General features: G+C 43.4%; 1 protein-coding gene across 2 annotated transcripts in view; it reads left to right on the forward strand.

The window, feature by feature from the left end:
• EXD3 (exonuclease 3'-5' domain containing 3) overlaps positions 1–14190 on the forward strand; it is a 414352-nt gene that overhangs the window by 6545 nt on the left and 393617 nt on the right. For both annotated transcript variants that reach the window (XM_075015516.1, XM_075015517.1), the window contains exon 2: positions 1473–1536. The gene's annotated coding sequence lies outside the window, so the exon portion shown is untranslated. The remainder of the gene's footprint in view (positions 1–1472; positions 1537–14190) is intronic.

The following is a 14190-nucleotide window of genomic DNA, read 5'->3' on the forward strand; positions in this document are numbered from 1 at the left end:
AGATATATTCTGTGGAAACTGCAGGTGCCAGGAGGTAATGTGTGGGTTTCTGCTAATGTGACTGTGAAAGGCACAAAGTTGGGTTGCTCCTCTTAAAATGTAGTACACTCTGTGTGCTGAGGGGAGGTTGTTGCAGAGGAAGAGATCATAGTCATATGGAAGTGGATTTAAGCAAATGAAGAAAGTTATTAAACAGGAGTGTTGAGAGCAAGACACTAGAAGTAATTTTTTCTCTTCTACTCAGCACTCATTAGGCCTCAATTGGAGTATTTGGAGTCCAATTCTGGGCACCACATTTCAAGAAAGATTTGGAGAAATTGTTGCTCTCTCTGGAACTTCCACAAGAATGATTAAAGGTCTAGAAAACATGAGCTATAAGGGAAGACTGAAAGAACTGGACATGTTTAATTTAGTTTAGAATAAAGAAGACTTAAAGGGGACATGATAGTGGTTTTCAACTACCTAGAAGAGGGAGAAAAATTGTTCTCCTTGGCCTCTGAGGATAGGACAAGGAGCAATGGGCTTAAACTGCAGCAAGGGAGGTTTAGGTTGGAAGTTAGGAAAAATTCCGAACTGTCAGGGTGGTTAAACACTGGAATAAATTGCCTGGGGTGGTTGTGGAATCTCCGTCTCTGGAGATATTTAAGAGCAGGTTAGATAGACACCTATCGGGGGTGGTCTAGACAGTCATTGATCCTGCCGTGAAGGCAGGGGCTGGACTCGATGACCTCTTGAGGTCCCTTCCAGTCTAGTGTTCTATGATTCTGTTATTAAACAAATCATCGAGCTTTCTCAATAAATGATTATATGCTTTATCCTTTTGTGCATAGGAAAAAACATAACGTTAGAAATTACTGCCTGATGTAGGGTGAATATTACTGGCAATAGAAGTACTGCGTTCACTCAAAAACAAGTCAGTGAAAATTGATATAATAAGTTAAGCCTGGTGTTTGCTCTCACCGATTTTAAACCAGTATAATTCCACTGATTTCAGTGGAGCAGCCATAGTGAGAACAGAAGAATTATATTCATTGTACTCGATATATATCCCATTAGACTACCCATGATCAAGGTGCTTACTAGATATTTCATAGACTAGAAAAGGATACACTGATATTTCAGATCTGTATTCATGTGGCACAACACTGCTTTTAAAAGGCTTAACTTTTGCGTGTCTCACACTGCAGTGATTTTTAACTCTGGAGTCCTAATAATACATTTGTGGAGATTTTTCAGTTAAGTTGAGGAGATGTTAATAAGTATTTAAGGCACCAGTTTAAGAAGATAATTATGCATATGCTTAAATTCATCCCTATTCAGGTCAGCACTTAGGTACTTGATTAATGTTAAGCAAGTGCATAAATTCCATTGACCTCAGTGGGTGTTGTATATATGTTAAAGAGCTGCCCTGAATTAGGGACTAAATGTACAGAAATGAGTAAACTTTAACAGGTTTGTTTAATTCCTTTTAGGGTATGCAGAGGTGGAATTATTCTGTCATCACTAAACAGGCAACACTAGCACTGATCTCACTGGGTAAGTTTGCTGGTCCACTACCCCTAAATCTATTGATAGGTAGTTTTGCAAGTTAAATGGCTGTGTTTTCCTGGCTTCACAGTGAATTTTTAAAATAAACTCCTGATCTGATGATCAATTTTATCACAACTTGTGTGGTGTATGTTGTACATGATGGGACTTCTGCACCAGATCTTGAAATGCATATAGAGCATAGCTGCAGGGTGTTCTATTAGCATGTATTGTTCGTGTAGGCACATTGAAGCAAATCTGAACATAGGCAAAGTCACAGCTGTTAAAGCTTGTAGCAAGAACTGGGTAACCACCATTATTGTTTATTTGGCCATTCTTACTGAAGATGTTCTTTCAAATAGGTTATGTATTATGATCTTGCAGTCATATATGGGAAGTTCCTTCACCTTTTGTCTGGGGACTTCACATGTGATTCCCATTGGCATTGCAAAGATTGAATTCATCTGTGTTCATGTCAGGCCATTTTATTTCAGGACCCATTTATGTTAGAGTAAATTTCCATATTTGGTACATTTCAAACTCCATTTAGAGAAGCTTAGAGGATTTCACATGTCCATGCTAAGCAAATAGAATATCAATTTATAAGTTCTCTCCAAAAAGATTGCCTCACTCCAGTTCTTTATAAACTGAATTGTACACACTCTACCATGTCTATCTATGTTGGAAGATTGACACTGAAGCTTTGGTTTGAGAGTTGTGTGTGTGGGTCTAGGTATTTTTAATCTGAAGTTTAGACTGCTGAGATATCTGCCTACCAGGGCCTGTGGATTAAAAAGTAACCCAAAGACAATTGGAAAGGAGTAACTCACAAATTAGCTCTATTTGATTATTTTCCTTGTTCGAGTAGGAACGAAGTGTAGTATAATATTACAAGTGCCTTTAATTTCACTAGGGGGCAGTCTTTCATAATAAAAATATTTGGACTGTCACATAGATCAGCATTAGCAAAATTACATTTCTCTTAGAAAATAGATATTGATGTAAACATAATTCTGAATTTGATGTTCTGCGAAGTAGAAAGTTTAGGGTCTGGAATACCTCAAACACAATACAGGTCTCATTCTGTGAGGTAGGTGTTATCAGTCTGTCTGCCAGCTATCTACCTTTCCTAAAAATGGATTTAATTGCCTAAATAATATGCTTTTACCAGTGTCATTACCCTGTGGATTGGCATGACCCCACGTGTGTTCATTTGAGAGCTGTTACAGTTCCTTTTTTAATGCTGCTATCACCATTTCTTTTTTAAAAAAAACCCTTTAAATATAGAGCACCAGAAACACCCCAAATAACTGTTGAGTTCTAAACCCAGCCCAGGCTACTGCTGTGACCTTTGGCAAATCATTTACTGTCTCTTCTTCAGATTCCCATCTATAATATGCAGGATAATAATTCCTGCCTTACAAGGAGATTGTGAGAATGAATGAATGAATGTACATAAAGTGCTTTGAAATTGAAGAGTGTTTATATAAAATGTTAAGTATTATTGAATAGTTCAGAAAAGTGGCAAAAGTGAGGAAAATCAAAAGACAAGTGCTTGCTCCTTAACTCTAGCCATTGAGGATGTGGTTTTGGTTTTTGTTCTGATAATACTTTAAAGACAAACAATCTGCTTAACTTTGAATTTCCTGGTTATTGTTGGTTTGTCTCATAAGGCCAGCCTTATTCACGTTTAGGAGTCATGGCTTGTCTGTGAATATATTCTATAATTTACTGCTATTTGTTTGTTTGTTTGTTGTTAAATCATACGAACCCAGTTTAATCTGATACTGTTTTTGAATAATTCATACTGGACCATAACCTGAATGAGTTGTCTTCCTTAGATAAATGGCACTTAATTTATATGCCAGACCCATGGCTTGGTAGCACACCTCTCAATTTCACTGTATCACTTTGCTGTAAGAGTAAATTCCCTCTCCAGTTTCATTAGTTGCAATGTAGCCATTTCCATCTACAGACCTCCAGAGCACTTTACAAAGATGGGCCTGTGTCTTTATTCCTTTCTACAGATGTTGAAACTGCAGTACAGAAAGAGATAGTGATGTGTCCTAGATTATTCAACAGGCCAGTGACAGAGCTGGGAACAGAGCCCAGTTCTTTCCTATCTATCAGGCCACACAACTTCATAGTGTCTTCCAGCTAACCTCTCAAATCCTGCAGAGCTTTTGAAGAAGTAGATGTTATCTGGATTACACAGATGGTGATAATGACAACCTGTGATGTTATGTGACTTGCCTGTGGTCGCTGAGGACAGCTGTCTCTGGGTCTACCGTGGGAGTTCACATCTGCTGACTCCAGATCCTATGCTTTATCCACAAGATTGTTCTTTGCTTTATGCCTCAAAGAAGTCTGTCATTTGCTGTGAACTCCTAAGATGCCACAGGGCTGTGATTTTATTTTTGGGATGCAGAACAATTTCTAACAATGGAATAATAATAGGTGCCCACCTCCTCTCTCCTGCCTCCCCCCAGGTTTTCTCTGATAAGGATGGGAGGCCTCTGGTGGACCTCTTCTTTTCCTCTATTGTTGCTGTCTGTAATCATTGTAGAGAGGGATCGAGGCAAGTTGCAGGAGGATGGGGAGTCAGAGAACTTACTGCTCACAAGTTCTCCCCTATGTTTACAGATCAATGGTGGCAGTGGGAGCAAAGCAGGAGTTAAGTTCTGGTGTGAGTGACTGCTGAAGTGTTAAAAGGATGGGGTCCTAAGCCCCTCACACAGGCATGAGTGGGGAACAGATGGAACTGAGTCCCTGTTCAGCAGTGACACAACTGGCCAGCTCTGTAAAGTGGAATTCTATTCAGGGCAATTGAAGACCATGGCTAGGGCTTAAAATGTATTTGATTCCTGCAATTATGTAAAAATTTGAGCTTCTGAACTCATAGATAGCTTCTTAGCTTTGTTCCAGAGATGGCTGCTTTTCAGTGATCGGCAAAATTAGTAAAATATGTTGTTCTTAGAGGTGAGAAGGGGTTTGTTTTAACTCTTTCTGAATTGGCTTTACCCGCATGATTCCTGTCAGGGACAACAGAATTTGAATGACAAAAACTTGCATCTGAAAAATTTACCACTTACCATGCCATGTCACACTCCAGGCTTATCTACACTGGCAAGTTTTGCCGAGGAGAAGTGCCTTCTGTCAACAAAAGTGCTTGAGCATGCACACTGCAATGTGACTTTTGTTGCAAAAAATGACCATTTTTGCCAAAAACTTCCAGCTCCATAAGGGACTTTTATCTTTTCCCCTTGCGGTGTTGTCGACAAACATGCAGCATGACCACCTCAAGGCATTTTGTCACTGATTTTGGCTTCCAGGAGGTGTCCCACAGCTCCCCTCTGGTCGGCAGGTTGAACTCTGCTGCCCTGTAGCCAGGTCACCAGCTACCCTCCTTGCAAGCCCTGTTCAATTTAAATACCTTTTTCTGCAGCTTGAGCGCTTTGGAACCACCCTTCTCTCCTGCATGCTGGCTCAGTGTGCAGTGGTCTCATAGCATCTTTCCAGGTGCTCATGTCTGGGCATCACACCAAACACTCCCCTGCTTAGACGGCCATGGAGCTGTTAGATCTGATCAGTGTGTGGGCAGGAGGAGTTGGTTCAATCCCACATGTGAGCACATTTTCCCATCTTTCTGTGAAAAGGGACATGAGGACAACATGCTGCAGTGAAGATTAACAACTCACACAAGCCTATCATAAGGCTTGGGAGGCGAACCAATACTTTGGTGCTTCTCTGAAAACCTGCCATCCTATAAGGAGCCAGATGCAACCTTTGGTGGATACCCCACCTCTGCTGCCAAGAGCCTCGTGGATACCTTTGAAGGCACAAGGTACATGGAGGACATAACTCAAAGGATGAAAAAGCAGTGAAAAGGTTGAGATAGATGAGGACCAGGGGCTCCCTCTGGGGTCACCGGGTGTATCTGGCAACCAGGAACTGTTCTCCACTGCTGACCAGCATAGCCAGTCTGAGCAGCTACATTCCAGAGACCAGGTAGCAGGAGATGAGATGCATGCCAAGTGGCTGTGGTGAGTGGAATGAAGGGCTTATGGCATGGAAAAGTGGAAGGCTTGCTGAGTTTCTGTGAGCTGCATGTGTCCCTGTATAGGCAATCCCGATGGCTGAGCAGTGTTTTGATGATCTCAGTGAAATCCCACAGAGAGAGGCAAGTGAGACTTTTGGTGAGGTACGTGCTAATTTTCTGCTTAAGATTCCATGGCAGTGCTGCTTTGTCCCCTCCCCCATTGTGGGAGACTTGCCTGTACCATTCATCAAATGCTGTTGCAGAAACCAACACAGAGCATAGATGGACTGTGTAAGAAACAATGTGAAAGCCACAAGCTTGGTGAAACTGTGCTTTGGTTTTCTTGCTTACTCTGAGCAGGGAATCTTTGATCATGTTAGCTGTCTGTGGACAAGCGTGCCATAATTAGAACTTCATTAGTTCCTGCAAAGTGACTTTTCTAGCCCTGACTACAATTTATTTTGCCCGTATGCACAGCTGCCAACACCCTCTTCTCTTCACTCACCATGATTAAGGTGCTTGCTAAGATGCATTCCTCTAAAGGGTCAGCAGAAATGTAAGTGAATGAAAATGGTGGGAAAGCGGTTTGTAAAAGGGAAATGTTACAACGCAGTACTTGATGTTAAGAGACTCCTTTTTGAGTTTTGTGTCCAATATCAGAAACCTTGGCGGGCCCTGTTATATACTGACTCTGAGTGCTTGTTACAGATAAGGTGACACTCTTGCAGAAATAGGGAGGACTTCATCTGTGAAATACTAAATCAGTCATCGAGTGAGTGCAGCTGTTGAGTACAGCACTTGGAAAGGGAACTCAGGACCTGCAAAGACAACCAGGCAAGGCATAGAACACATGATCACGGATGACTAGATTGAGGTCCTAAAATGCTTGGTGAAGCATCACAGTGAGCTAAGACAGGTCCTCCCCTTTCTCCCACTGCATATCAAAATTCCATGTCCAGCAACCCCTCACTATGCCCTCACATTACTTTTGCTTCTCTGGGAATTCAAATGTTCCCATGCACTCCACCCCCTCTCCCAAGTGTGTGTAGGTTCAGACATCATAATCACATCTGTGAGTTGTAACCCTTTGCCAGCACCTTCCTTACCATGTGTGTGGGGGAGGCCTCATTGCTTTTCAATGTACTGCTTTCTAATGAAAAAGGCACACTTTCAGAACAATTCAATGCTTTTTATTGTTTAACAATGTCATAAACCAGAAACTGTGATCCCAGGTGTAGGCATTAAAGGCGTGGTCCCGATTATGTGTTTCATTTAATGGCAGGCTTGGGTGCTGAAGCAGCTGTGATAGAGGTTTATGTCAGTGCCACTCATTTTGAAAGTGCACCCTCAAAGCCTGCCTGATGTTGACAGCAGCCCTTTGAGCTCCTCTGACAGCTTTAGTGTCTGGCAGCTCAAACTCCGCAGCCATGCATTTTACTTCAGAGGTCCGCCCCTGAGTAAACAGTTCAGCCTTGCTTTCACACACGTATGCAGAGTACAACAAGTTACTATAACCATGGGAATATTATCCTTCTCAAGGTCTAGGCTGCCATAGAGACACCTGCATCTCACCTTCAATCTCCCAAGGGTGCATTTGACCACAGTGGGGCACATGCTTACCCTGTTGTTAAAACGCATCTTAATGCTGTCCAGGTGCCCCATGTATGGTTTCATAAGCCAGGGATGCAGGGGGTTAGCTGGATCTCCCAGGAGTTCAACTGGCGTTTCAACATTCCCCTGCAGCAATCTTATGGGTCTGGAAATAAAGTTTTCACCTGTATCTTTCTGTACAAAAGATTCGTGCATCATGCACCATTCCAGACCACCCTGCACTGATGTCTGAAGCTCTCACAGTGATCCACAAGCACCTGCAGCACCATTGAGAAGTGTCCCTTCATGTTGATACTTCACTGGCAAAAAGAGCTGGCACAAAAATCGGAATGCATGTGCCACATTTGTCCCCCCACAACACACGTACGCAGCTGGGAAATCCCACGTCCACGAAGCCGAACAGCATGTCATGCGCATGTCTGTCCTCTGTAGCAGAATGATCCAGCTGTAGACTTCCCTCACTACAAACTGATTTGCTGTTGATTGATAGCAATCAAAAGTCAGCAGCTTCCAAACAGCAATTGCCATACGCTTCTCAACCAAGAGGGCGGCTCTCATTCTGGTGTCTTTGTGCTGCAGGCTCAGGGCCCCGTCAGCAGATGGCTCCAGGAAGGTTGCTTTACATGTTGTAAAGTTCTGCAGCCACTGGTCTTCATCCCTGCCTGCATGACAACGTGATTCCACCAATCAGTGCTGGTTTCCCTAACCCAGAAGTGACTGCCTATCCTGTACAGCTGCTATGTGAGCGGCAAATACAATGGACAGGTTGCCACTGTCCATATTATGCTCATTGTCAAGCTCTTCCAAGTCTTCTTCCTCTGTCAGTAACTTCAGGATGATCTCGGCTGCCATGTGCAAGGCCCTAAAGACAGCTAATAGATCATATGATAGAAGTGCGTACTTTCTCAGTGCAGATGTTAGCGTGCATAGTAGAGAATGGCTCTTGGGAAAAGGGCGTGAAAGGACGTGGAAAGCCCCTGAAAAAAGCGATGTTTGATGGGACATTGCTCACAGTTCAAAGATGCTTCACATTCTTTTCCAAGATCTCACAATGCCTAGCAACAGATGGTGTCAGCAGACACTGTGGGATGCTTACCCACAGTGCATGGCTCTTATTGCCCACAAGGAAACTTTAGTGTGGACGCAATCTGTCAACAGAAGGAGCAAGTGTAAACATGTTGTGACAATTATTTTTTGGTGATTTCTGCATGTCGATATTAATTTTCTTGACAAAAAGTGGTAGTGTAGACATACCCTCACTAACCCCTCCCTCCTCACCACTCTCACAAGGGTGGGGGCATTGTAGAACAAAATCTTATAGTATAGTTTTCCACATTAGTGAAGGAAATGCTTGTATGAAACGCTTTTCTCCCCAGGGGAGTACTGTCTCCCACAACTTTTTTTCTGACAGTTCAGTTCCACAGCCTAACTGGAAAGCCCACTTTCCTTTTGACACAATTTATATTTTGTTTTGCATCTTTCTTTGAAGACTCATCTGTGTTGTATAATGACATGTTTGTATGTTTTAGCCAATAACTTAACAATGACGTATGGGTGTTAAATGCCATTAATGTGCACCAGCATCCTCTTTTCTTGAGGGCTGTAATCAGTTCCAGGTACCATCTGATTTTTATTTAAACAGATTGCTGCCGTCCTTGGTCCCATCTACTGTTACATTTCAGTGTTGTAGTTAGAATGTTCTGCCAAGTTCTTCTTATTTTTTAGTGTCCATCAGCAATGGTGCAACAGCTCAGGATCTGGAGATAAATGGGGGTGTTCCTGGAGGAGTTCCAGGAATGAAGTGATGATGATAACTTCTTGAATACCTCTTTAAAGTTACTGGGAGAAAAGCAGGCGAGGAAGAGAGGGATTGGCTGCTGATTAGAGGAAAACATATACTTTGTCTGTCCTTCATCTGGATTAGTCAGGAAAATGACAGAGTCTAATGTGATAATGCAAATGGAGCGGAGCTGCTTTTTAGTCACAAACAATGAGCCTTTGGAATGAGATCTAACCCCCACAATGAGTAGAGAAGAGCTGTTTAGATAAGAGCTCAATGATTTTGGCAGGTTAATGTGGAATAGATTAAATACCAAAGAGTAAATAGCTCTAAGCAGTGCAATTGCAACATTTTGGGGTAATACTTAAAGAAAGTAAAATGAAGAAATAATTTTGTGTACAGTGTCCAGAGTGATTTTAAAACTCTTGTTCCCTGTCCAAAAATGCTTATTTCAGCCAAACAGAACTCTTTCTCCATGATTTATTGCACCATTTTAGATATAAGCCTTGTGTGCTGAGCTGTCTGTTTCATAGAACAGCTTTCTTTCTTCTTTCAGATTTAATCCACATGTTGTATCCACAGAGCCTTTGTCTCAGCTCAGTTACGAGTTACTGCTGTTTTTCACAACTAAAAATGTTATTTTTAGTAGTCCCCTTACAGAAAACCAATGGTGAGCTATATGAAGGTGAACATCAAATTGTGACTGCTCAACTAATATGAAGGCTCCTCTCACCCTACTCCCCCTCACAAAGAGAGGAACCATCCTTTTTGCAGCCCTCCTGCTTTCCCAGAAGAGAAGAATTTAGCAGTTGGATATGACAGATGTTCTTTTTTTCTCTCTCTCTTGAGTAAATATATATTTAGTTAGCAAAAGTGCAGTTTCTTAAGACATGTGAATGTGGGTGCAAAACTGAAATGTAGAGCTACTCCAGTAGAGTAAAACAGCCCTCTAAATTAGCTGTGCCTGACAGTTTTCAAACTGACACTGGCCTTTCTCTCCAGCAGTGCTAGGAATTACCAGAACAATCCCCTATGTCAGAGTACCATAGAGTAGGAGTCTCGTAGAGGGTATCATGGAGAAATCCTGTTCCTCCCTACCTCCTCACCAAGCTGCCACCGTGATGGGGGTGGATGCAGCTGAAGAAGGAACAGATGCAGCTTCTGTCCCAGAGATTCCAGTTGGTGCTGTGCTGTTGTCTGCCCCCAACACCTACTTTGGTTTTTCCTCTGATGTCAGTGCAGTGGAACCTTCCTGAAGTGTTGAGATAATTGTGTGTGGTGATGTGCAGAATGGCCAGAATTAGTGTGGGTCCCAACTCACGAGTTCCCATGGTGTTTAAAGAGTCTGCACTATAATCTAGTTCCATATGGAAAGGTTATTTTAAACAGGCCAAGAAAAGGCCGTCCTTAGGGATTTGCGAATCCATGGTAGGAGAAGAAAGAAGCTGCTGTCTGTTTACCTAAAGTAAATGCATGCATTGCAGGCCTGGCACAATACACCCTTCTCAAAGTGGAAGGAGACATCTTCCCAAAGAGCAGACAAACTGTGGCATGGAAGGCTCTTGAATTCTCCTCAATGTCCTCAAGTTTGCAGACATTAATTGCAGGACTTATGTGGTCCAGTTACCTCCAGAGGAACGTTAAAAGTATACAAACAAGTGAAGTCTGTGCAAAAGGAAGCTGCTTCCTTTATTTCTGAGGCACTGCTGAACACTGTCAAACTCTTTTCACAAGCCAACACAGTAAATGCCTCTTGAACAGACCAACTGTAGTTGAGATTGAAAGGCAAAAAGCCAGGCTTGCTTGATTCGTTTCCTTCCTTTATTTTCCTGCTGGTTGGCCTCCCATCTCGGCCCAGGCCCCTTTCCAACAAGTGAATAGTATGCCTTTCAAATAATAATAAAGAGAGGTGAAAGTAGCTCGTGCGTTGCTCCGCCGCAGAGGAGGCGGGGAGCTCTTCCAGCCCAGGTCCCAGGACACTCTTGCTGGCTGCCGGGCAGGTTGGTAGCATCCCCACAATCCATGGCTGCCGCTGACATGAGCCCTGCTCCTCCTGGCACCGTTTAGGGAGGGCGGGGCAGCTGAAGCTCCTTCTCGCTGAAATTTGGACTAGGAGGCTGGTTGCTCTTCCCTTTCCTGTGGCTGTTTAGGAGCCCAGTTTGCTACATCCCTCACATTCGGGCTGGGCAAGGCAGTGGATGGACTTTCCCCGCGCTCCCCAACAGGGACAGGAAGGGGAAGAGTGAGCAGGGTCCTGGTATGAATTTCAGGGAGGGTGCTCCAGCCCCTTCCCTCCCTGCACGCCCCCCCCCCACACTAGCCTGCTGCCCTGATCTCCCTCAGCCACCTGCTCTGACGCCTGCTGCCCTCCACACACACACCCTGCCCTGCGTCCCTCCTTGCCCCCAGCCCTGACTCCTGCAGCTCCCTGCCTCAAGCTCCCCACACTCTATCGCACAGTTTAATTTCTAACTGGAACTGTTGTATCACCTTCCCCCTCATCACCGCCCCAAGGGGGTTCATGATATGACTGTGCCTGTAAGAAATTTGTTACTTTCACCCCGTATAAAATGCTACCTTTTGGAACATGGCTATATTCAAGCTCATCTGATTTGTCGTCAAGACTTCCTCCTTTGTATCTGTTTTTAACCAAACTGCCCTCTCCAAACATTGTCAGTGCTGGATGTTGATATTAGATTCATCTTCTTAGCAGCTGCTCACTATTTTTGTATGGACATTATTATCTTTCTCCAAACAAATACAAGATTACATCTTCCCAGAGCAGCAATAAATGCAATGCTACCTGCTAATGCTGTACAATAATTACTACCTGTCCCATAGTCCTTCCCATGACATTACCCTGTGTTACAGTGTTATCTCCTGAACAATTCCACTGAAAATGCTCCCCCTTCCTCCTCCTGGGTCTGCTCAACTGCTTGCACTCTCACAAAGCATTTCCCAAAATTTAATCTAAGCTTCTCCCTTTCTTTTTTTTGGGGGGGCGGCTAGGCTGCTACTTGCTATGCCAGTACACATAGATGCTGGAACTAGGAGTGTGTGAGGTGCTGATCAGGGTTTTTCCAGGCTTCTGAGTTCTCTGCCCTACACTGTGTGTTCCTCAGCAAGACAGCGTGCCTAAACAAACCAGTGTCTCCTTTCACTTTCTCCAAGTCTATGACCTGGGTAATTGCCCATGTTTTTAAAGTACTATACAGCTTTTTCTAAGTATGGGGTGACCACATTGCCCTATGGTAAATATGGGACACTGGCTTCTAGGGATGGTGGGACTGCTGTCCCATGTCATGGCTCCTCAGCAATGGGGTCTGCTGCCCCACAAGGAGGCACTGGGAACGGGGGCTGTGCAGTTTCCCAAGTGGGGAGGTACCAGAGGTGGGGGCTTTACAGCCTCCTGATGAAGGGGAATGGAGGATGAGGGCTCTGCAACCTCCTGGCCAGGGAGGGGGTTGCAGAGAATAGAGGCTCCACAGCTTCCCAGCACAGGGGGCCAGGGAATGTGGCAGCCGCCCCATGGAAGGGGTCCCTGGCAGCAGGGGCTTCTGTGGTGGGGAACAGGCATCCATCCGCTCCATGGAAGAGCTTCCCTATAGAGGGAAGTTTATGCTCACATAAGCTTATGCTCCAAAATATCTGTTAGTCTATAAGGTGCCACAAGACTTCTCGTTGTTCTCGAAGCTACAGACTAACACGGCTACCTCTCTGATACCTGTAGAGGAGATGCTTCTCTGAGGTGCGGGATGCTAGGAAGCGAAGCAGCCACCCTGTGGACGGGCTGCTGCCCCGAGATACTGGGTCCTGGCGCACAGGAGACCTGCAAAATGTGGGACAATTTGCCCATTTTCTTAAAAAAGTTGGGATGCCCATGAGGGAGCCTAAATAAGGGATTGTCTCATTAAGAATGGGATGCATGGACACCCTACTTTTGGATCCACATCTGTAAGTAGTGATCTACTTAAAGCTTTGTGTTTTCTTTGTGGAGAAACTTTATCAAATAACGTTGAGCAAGGGCATTTGCAATGACATTTGAAGACAGAACACGCAGTATATGCAGAAGACAGCAGATTTTTTTTCTTAAAATGAAAAAAAACTTCAGCTATTTCTATAAAAGCACGTGTCTCCTTTACACTGTATTGTTAGATAGCATTTTCAGAAATGGGGGCAGAATAGTCTGTGTTTATCTTTTCAGATGGCAAAGCAATAACATTAGATACATTTTATTGATGCTTGTATCTATTGTCACTTACCATGTTCTGCTGACACTTCTGTTTTAATGCTGATTCTTCGAGTTCTTAATTTACATGTCCTCTCTTCTTCCTTTGTCAGATGAAACAGTTAACTCGTGAGTTTGTCCTGTCTGGAAGAGTACATCCAGTCGTTTCTTTACATTCCTAATTTTGTACAAAATTCAAGGCAGATTTATTGTTAATTTCATCTTTGCCTTGCAGTGATTGTTATGGTATGTTTGCTAACTGATCTTTGCTATCTTGGGGTGTGAGAGGTGTTCAGAGACAGGTTGCACAGCTTCCAGAAGGCTTAGAAGAGGGTTAAATTGTCATCACAAGTATTTTTAAGTAACACCAGTAGCATCAGAAAGGTCATTATGCTCACCAATGTGCTGCTCTTCAAGTTCTAAAGGCAGAGGTGTGTTCTCAAAGGATCCATAGAAATTTTCTGGACTTCCTGAATTAAGCACCCATTGCTTCTGTTTTATTGGTTAATTATTCTTGACAATGTTTGCATTTTACTGGGGAGGATTGATCTGTCTTCCTGCTTCTGTTAACTTAATCTTTTATTTTCTTCAGCTTTCTTCAATTTGAGGCTTAATCCATACCTTGATGGCTTATAATAGTTGAAGACTAATCACACAATTGCAATATGTCAAGTATCGAAGGGGTAGCTGTGTTAGTCTGGATCTGTAACAGCAACGAAGGGTCCTGTGGCACCTTATAGACTAACAGAAAAGTTTTGAGCATGAGCTCTCGTGAGCACAGACTCACTTCATCTGATGCATCGGATGAAGTGAGTCTGTGCTCATGAAAGCTCGTGCTCAAAGCTTTTCTGTTAGTCGATAAGGTGCCACAGGACCCTTTGTTGCTGTTACATTTGCAATAGTGATCAATGACTTTTGCGTTTTCTACAGAATGACTATGATCACTTAGTGAACTCAGTACTATGAAGACTAAAGCGGGGGTGGGAAAATTTATAGAGTCTTATT

The sequence above is a fragment of the Carettochelys insculpta genome, chromosome 21 (genome assembly GCF_033958435.1).
Source record: "Carettochelys insculpta isolate YL-2023 chromosome 21, ASM3395843v1, whole genome shotgun sequence".
NCBI lineage: Eukaryota > Metazoa > Chordata > Testudines > Carettochelyidae > Carettochelys > Carettochelys insculpta.